Here is an 8,327-nt window from a genome sequence, read left to right as displayed (position 1 = left end):
ACATCCTTCTAACCTTAGCTGCTCTGTTACTCCTTCGCACATTACATTAAAGTCTAATTCCTTTCACCCAGTTCCAAGAATGTACCATTCTTCTTTCTTCTTCTTTTTCTTCAGTTTTTTTCCTTTTGCATTTGATATTTCTATGTCTGGCAAGTTGTAATTTGCTGATTATGAGCTGTGTCTTCTGGGGTTCGGACAAAGTTTAGAACTAGCCTAAGATATGAGAGTTCCAAAAGAGGGTGTGAGAAGGAAGAAGCGTTGGAGGATCTATATTTTTTTCTTGTGAAAATAGAAAAGTCTGGAATTAGAAATGACCCTTTCCTCTATATTTATGCCCAGATTAAAATCGTGGAGTAATCCACAGTTTTATCTCCGTGCATACCATGTCCCACATAACAGGGACTCTGGAGTCGGGTATTTCAGACCATAAAGACACAGCACTCATTAACTGAATGGTATCAGCACACAAAATTTCTAGGAACATCCGCTGAGAAGAGACAAGCCCAGATGTGCTTTATACCATCACCAAATGAGATTAACTCAGTCTGATGGACTGTCCTTAAGAGACAGGCGCTGGACTAACAACAAGCCTGTGAGAAATGAATAGGTGCAATTTATTCAAAGGACCAAATATCTCACAGAAAGGCAGAGGGAAGGGAGAAAAATGCAGGAGGGGATGAGAGGGGTCAAAAGCAGACCAAAACTTGTGCAGGAAACAGCTGCATAAAAAAACAAGCCAGTACTACCCTGAGAGCTTGGTCATAAAGTTTAATGGCTTGTTATCTTTACGAAGCCTTCAGCAACATGGAAAGAAGTGCCTGTTTCCCCTCACTTCACATCTTTACTGTTGGATACTTTCTTTTCTCTCCCTCTCTCTCTCTCTCTCCCCATTTTAGTCTAAACAATATATCTGATTTGAACGCAACTATAAAGCAGACTGTGAGCAGGGACAGAGGTGTGAGTCGACTGGAAACAGCCCCGCTCCTGTCCCTTCCCAAGGTCGTTCCCCCTTAGCCACACATGAGGATAACGAGCCTGCAATGTCATGATCAGCCACAAGCATGCACCAAGGGTAGCAAAGGGACAACATGTCCCAGAAACTTGCTGGGATGAGCCTGGGTGCAGCAGGATCTCAAGCCTTTGAGGTGTTGTCAAACATTGTCTTCCTTCAAGACATCTATTAAACACTGGATTACAGAATGCCCTGATAGGTTTGCATGAAGGGCATTGTAAGCCTGACTGACAGACTGATGGGATAAAGACATCAGGAAAACATTCAAAGTTTAGTTTCAGCAAAAGTCAAGAAAAAAAACTGCAAAGCCTTCCAAATCTTGTTTCAAATAGGCTTTCCCATGGATTTAATGGGGGAAAAAATTTGCAAATCCCAATAGACACCATTTTAAGTCACATTAGTGATTTTAGATGCTTCATCATTCTCTACACTATATGAACTGCAGACTTTTTATTTCCCAGACTCTACTAATAACAAGCCCTATAATTAGGTATCTGTCCTTTGCAATCAGCACTACAGCTTTCTGTTCATAGGAGAAAAATTGTAGGGCAGGAGAACCACTCAAGAGCATAGGAAAGAGCTGTCACCGGCGTAGTGTGACTGGTTAATGGTTTCAAAAACGTTATTAGGATAGAATAGTTCCTTAATTTCAGTATGTAGCATGCTAATAAAACCGCTCTTGTTCATTTGTCTCTCTGATTGAACTCAAGTTTTGGGTTCAAACTCATTCTCTCAGCCTGCAGTAGTTAAGTAACACATTTCTTCTGATTTCTTCCTCTCCCGTATCCATGAGTCATCTGCTGGAATGACTGGCCACAGACTGTTCTTGCTCATTAGTGCTGGTCAAGATTTGCTTTTGGAGTTTGATGCAGCAAGGTGATGTGGAAAGACATTCTGGAGAGATGCTGCCTGGGTTTTACCCTCCAGTTTTGCCCTGGTTTAGGAGTGAGAATCAGACCGATACTCATGCAGGCTGCCTGGTTTTGATCTTTGATTTGCAATGGAGAGCCCAGTTGTTGGCAGGCAAGAACCGGGTGGTTATTTGACTATCTTGGAAAGCTTTGAGGAGCAGCAGCAGGAGGCTTCAGTGTAAAATCTTGGCCCATTGAAGTCACAAGGACATCAAGTGAGTCACTGATTTTACATCCAAAGATAGATGCAATTTGCAAGTCTTAGTACAGCCATTAGAAGCAAAGGAGCAAAAATTAATCTGATTATGTAGCCCCCCATAAGGCAAAAGTCCGCTTTTCACTGCAATTACACTGTTGAGCCCCCAACAACTCTACAAGCCATTCTGGTGGAGTTTCTCTGGACCCACTTTTATGTCTAGAGAAGTAAATCTCTTCACCAAGTTGCCTTTGACTAGATTTTTTAAATGAATTTCATGCCAGTGCAGCATCCTGTTCTTCACTCCAGCAAAACTGCCTCTGGAGGAAGGAATGACAACTCTCAGAGATAATCTTCTGCCCAGCCCTTACCCAATAGTCTCTTCATCTCTGAGGTTTCCAAAGCCAGGAGGGTTATTTTCAGGGCCACACGTATTGAAATTAATGCTAAATCAAAAGGACTGCCTGCCGCGGGGCTTGATTGGATTTGGACAAAGAATGTCGCTCTCTGAAGTCAACCCACGTGTAGATCATTTTTTTTCACCACCTAATCATGATTGTGAGAACGTAAATCATGCGAATTACAATGAGCAGGGTTGATGAATGTGCACCACAGGAACTCCAGCTTCAATCCCCTTCGAGGTCATCACTGAAGAAAGTCTTTTCCTAGGGCTGGGTTTCTACTGCCTGACACATCCACTCCTTAGCCATGCTCTTTTGGGGGAGATGGGAAAGATACCACTTTGCTTCTGTTTTGTCTATAATCTGTCTCTCCTTTTAACTGGAAAATGAAGCCTGCTAAGTGTCTTTGCTATAAAGGCTTCCTGTAATTTTTTTTTGTTCACTTACAACTGTGCTCTTAATAATTGGATGTAAAGCAAAAATCCTCAGGAGCGCAAGAGTGAAGTTTGCAAGTGCATGGGAATTCAGTCCTCTCAATATTTATGTTTAGCATTAAATACTTCATGTAAAAATAATGACTTTGACTCCTGAGGCCTTCCCTCTCTTATCTCAAAAACTGTTCATACACATGCTCCAGGATCTCTATGCAAATATAAAAAGGGGATTAAGTTGTATGTGTAGTAAATCCTGCTTTTACATTAAATAGGTAAGAACTAACAGAGGGCCTTTGGATTAAAAATAGGTCCCTGTTTGCTGAGCAGACTAAAGCATTCTTTCCTCTGGCTGCCCTGCCCTGCAGGAATTGACTTTTTCCTAGTGAGAAATTCAAGTCAATTATAAAATCTATAGTATGTTAGAGGTATGTACTGTGCAATACATGATTTTGATTTAAATTACTGTATATTAGGGAATGCCCCCTGCGTTCACAAAACCACTCATCGTTTTGCAACGGGAAGCTGACCCCCAGCCCCTGTTGGACACCACCATTGTATGAGAAACTTCCATATCTGGGTACCCTTAGGGAATTTCTGGGGACACAAGGTAAAAATCTGAATCACGGCTGTCCAGGAGAGGGGACGAGCCCCTGAACCCAGACACCATGTCTTTGACCATCATCTGGTGCTTTTTCTCCACCCTTTGCAGCCGGAGCCAGGAGGAAGAAAGCTCCTCCAGCCCCACCAGCCCTCCAGACACCAACTTATCAATTCTAACTTCTCAGATCACATGCAAAGCTCAAACTCACTGACATTTTGGTTCAATTTTTATTGCTGGTCCTGCAAAAGAGGAAAACCAGGCTGTGGCATCGAGCTGAAGGGCACATAAAGCAGAGGGCTCTGCAGGCAGCCTGGCTGTGCGGCCACTGACCTTGTCACGTTTTGTTTTGTTTCACCTATTGTCATTTATTCCCTTTAAAACAAACAAACAAACAAGCAAAAAAACCAAAAAAACCCACAAAACAACAAACCAAAAACCACCGCTGAGCACAAGGCAAATTCCTCCCCGTGTGTTTTGTAAGGTCATCCCCCGGGCTCACCGCAAGCATGGTCGCCGGCATGGAAAATATCCTGCAGAGTCTGACGGAGGAGTTCAAAGGAACTGGCTGCAAAGCGTAAAACACAGCTGGAGACAGCACAACTTCCTGGGCCACGACTTCCTGATGACACCAGTACATCTCACAGCTGGACTTTAGCAAGCAATCTCTTTAAAACTGGCTTTTCTTTCAAGAAATTTCTGAATGAAATGAGGAAGCAGTTTTTGCCTGAGTCATTGGACTTTGCAGCTTCCCCAGGAACCGAAGCACTTTCAACTCAGACGCTCAGATGCCAGAATAAGAAACAACCTTATTTCATCTCTGGATGGGGGGGAAAAGGGCATATAAAAGACCTAAATCCACCAAGCTGGAGAGCCCTTTTTGAGGACAACAGGGGTTACTAATTCACTTCGCGCCCCAGCACCAGCAGCTAGATGGGGTGAGGATGTCCGTGTGCTGGGGACCATGGGGGCAGCTCATGCCAGGGGGGGCTCAGGATGCAGCACATGGTGACAAAACACCATCGACAGAGGCCTCAGGTGGAAACTGTCCACCGTGATTGAGATGGATGGATCCAAGTGTGAGATGCCCAGTCTCTCCTTGTGGAGAAACACACAAGGGCAATTCACCTGCCTCCTCTCAGGGCTTGCCTGGGGCAAGATGCTTCAGGTGCTGGTGGTACCCATCCTTCCCTGTGACAAGCTTGCAGGTTGGCATCCCGCTTCCAGCAAGCCGGGCAGTCCTGACCTCTCCAGATACAGTCTCACACATCCTCCACCATGGCAAGTCCCTGTCCCCACCATCCCCCAAGCCCTGCACCAGGTTCCTGCAGCCCTGCCAAAATTTCCAGGGAGGGTTGCAAGCTGGCAGGAGCCCCCATCTCCCTGTCCAGCCCGTTGCTATGGCCCTGGGAACCATGACACCAGCAGCTGAACAGAACGGGGTACAATGGGACAAGGGGACAACAAGGAGAAGAGGTCCACCAGCCCTCAGGACCACTGAGGACCAAGAGGGTGTCCTGAGCACCTCCCTGCCAGCAGGTCTCTACCTGCCCCTCACAGGACCAGGGAGGGGTGGTTTCCTCTCCTGGAGAGAAGTAAGCATGTCCGGGGATGCCTGTCCGGGGTTGTTTTTTTTGGGGGGGAGGGAGCTTTTTTGGAGCCCTGTTGTGACTGTCAGATGCTGCTTTACCATTTCGTCCGTGTTTCCTTGTTGCTCCTGTTTTTGTTGCTCTCCTTCCCCGTTTTCCCTTTTGCCCAGTAGATGAAAACCAAATCCCTGCCTGAAAAACCCTGGCACTGTTCGGAGGGAGGAGGAGGAAGCTGCAGGGCTGTCCCCTTCTTCACAGCAGGCAGGGGTGGAAACACAAGGGTGGGTGATGGGATAGGGAGAGATACAGAGTTGACCCCCCACACACTTCTGCTCCCCAAACCTCCCTGAAGTCAGACTTCCCTGAAATGTAGGAGCAACAGTTGGCCAGACCATACTATAATATACCTTAATTAAAAAAAAAAAAAAAAATTAAAAAAACCCCACGAACCATCCACCAGCAAAACTGTCTTTCTCCAAAATCTGCTGAGCTGATCCTGGTGAGAGCTGGAGTCAGTGTCCCCCTGTGCCCCCACCCCTGGGGCTGGCAGACCCTACAAATGGCAAACGGGGACAGTGAAACCTTGCAGGCGGCTTCTTGCCACGGTGCCTATGGATAGCGTGCAGGTGGGCAGTTTTTTAGGGCATTTGGTAGGACTGTGCTTCAGCAGGGTCAATGCTGACAGCATTCATTCTTGGCTTCTTTCTCTGTTTTCCCTCCATAAACAATGTTCACATTCGTTTATCTCTCTATTTTTTTCAGATTATGCTGTTGTAAATTTCTACTTCAGAACCTGTAGTTTTAATAGACATCTTCATGAATATATGTATTTTTTCCTGAGACTTACCATAACATTTTTATTTCTGGATGCATACTTTAGAGAGTGTAGCATAAAAAAGAGGCTCAGTCGAATAGCAGAAGTATAGTTTATTCCTTCAGGGGAAAGAGGAGACATCAGAGAGCTTCTCAGCTCTTTCTCAGTGCAACTGCCCGTGAGTCTGTGATTTATTCAGCTCTAAACCTACAGTAACAGTAGTTAGTATTGCTGCAAATTTACACCACGGGTGTTTCACTGGGTGTGTCGTGACTACGTCCTTTAGCTCTGTGTTTAGGGGCTAATGGATTAGTTATGCATTATTGACCACCTGTAAGAAATGCTGTTCTGATCTCTACTAAAATATTTGGCTTCTGCACAGGGCAGGGTGAAATGCAGCGGTGCTGGGCTTGTTCCTGCACTGCTGGGTGTGAAGCAGGAGGCCCTCCGCAGCCCAGAGACCTCTGCGTGGATGAGAGGATCAGGTCCTGCGTGCTGAAACGAGCACAAAATGTTTCTACCTGCAGTTCGCTGCAGTGTTAGAAATCAAAACCGCAGCCAGCAGTAACTTCAGCTCTGTGTTACCCAGAGCCAAACGCAGTAAATCTTTGGCATCGTTGTTGGACAAGTCCTTTGCGCTTCCAAAGCAGGGCAGAGCCGGAACCACTGGCAGTGTTAATCAGGGATTTCTGTGTTTTCAGACAATCTAACTTCAGTTTACTTCTTGTCTCCGTGACACAAATCCCAGAACACACGCTAATAGCCATGATATACAGCTTGAGGTTCTTTTTTTTTACTGTGTCAAGTAATTGCTGTCCTGTTGAATGTTCTGAAGAATATTCACGGACTGTAGCTGTGAGTACAGTGTGTGTCCTGTCCACTCCATGGCCCAGACAATGGGATCTGCTAAAATCAGGTTTATTTTTAAAATCCCAGCAAGAGAGTTGATAGTCTTGATTCTGCATGCCCCTCCTAAGCAGGATTGCTGCTAGTGCTAATGCCTATGTATTACAAATGCAAGGAAAGAGAAGTTGCTTTTCTAATTTACCAGAATAAATGGATTTAACTCTTAATTTGCAGGTGTTAGTGGCTGCAAGCAGAGGCAGCTGGTTCTCATCCACACACCTGCAGAAATACCATAGTCTTTATAACCCTGAAGCTGAGTAAATTTACTGGGGCCTGGATCACCGCATATTTGCCATATCCTTCTATATTTAGAACAGAATGTTAATGGCCGCTGCAGGTTACAGAGAGGTAGGCAGCCCCTCGCTTGGAGCCAATGTCACCGCTATGGTGAGATCCAGGCTTTTGGATGCAGTCCTCCAAACTGAAAGACACTGCTGAGATGAGTATTACTGGCTCTGCTGGCGCTTACGGGACTGGTAGGATGTAATAGGCATAAAGGCTGCACAATAGGAGACCACTCAAGAGTCTTCTGTGTGATTTATGGCAACCAATTGCTTTCTAAATGTCTTTGAAAGTGCGAAGTGCAGAAACGGAGTTATTTTAGGAGATTGTTTTCTCTACAAGAGTAGTGGTTATAACTTGGAATTTGGAGATCTAGTCTGGACACAGCTGCAATGGTAGAAATAGGGGAAACATCCTGCTTGCTTTTAATGGGCTTGTTCTGCAATTAAAGCCCATAAATGCTTTTTTATATAGGGGTGCATGTGTATTTATGTAAAAATATATTATACATATATATACACACACATATATAAAAGATATTAGGAAAGCAGTCAACTACTCTCCTTGGATCTATAAATAGATACATGAATACTTATGTACATGTATCTATAAACACATACAACTGCTTCTTTGGCATTTAAGGAAGCATGGACTCCCATCAGCCCAACCTGCCCTCAGTGGGTTGTATTTAGTCATAGCTCTGTGCATCACAGCACTCACGGTGCCAGCGGACTTCTCCACTCCAACAAAATGGGGTGACCACAGTGACGGGAGTGCTTCGCTGGGGGACTCAGTCCCTCCTGGGCTGTGGGTCTGAAAGCTCCTGAGGTCAGATATTGCATTGTAAAGTCCTGCCGCTAAGTCACATCTAAACAAAGCAGAGGCACCGTCAGATGCCTTTCATTGCAGTGGACTATAGAGCAGGAGAATATAAATCCCACATGATCAAGCAGGCATTGCTTAGAGGTAAAGATTCCCTCTACAAGCACAAATATCTTGAAGATAGCAAAGGAACGCAGAGGCTGATTAAACTCATATTTACATAGTATCCTCTCCAGACCCACTACGATGTGGAAATTCCCCTGCAAAGTCTGTGTATGAAAGTGTCTCTAGCCTTGTGTACACAGCACTCTTCTACCTTTTGGGATATGTGCAGGGAGCTTACTACTGGAATTAATTTAGTT

Source organism: Balearica regulorum, chromosome 1 (genome assembly GCF_011004875.1).
Source record: "Balearica regulorum gibbericeps isolate bBalReg1 chromosome 1, bBalReg1.pri, whole genome shotgun sequence".
Classification (NCBI taxonomy): domain Eukaryota; kingdom Metazoa; phylum Chordata; class Aves; order Gruiformes; family Gruidae; genus Balearica; species Balearica regulorum.
Note: the sequence above shows the minus strand (reverse complement) of the source record.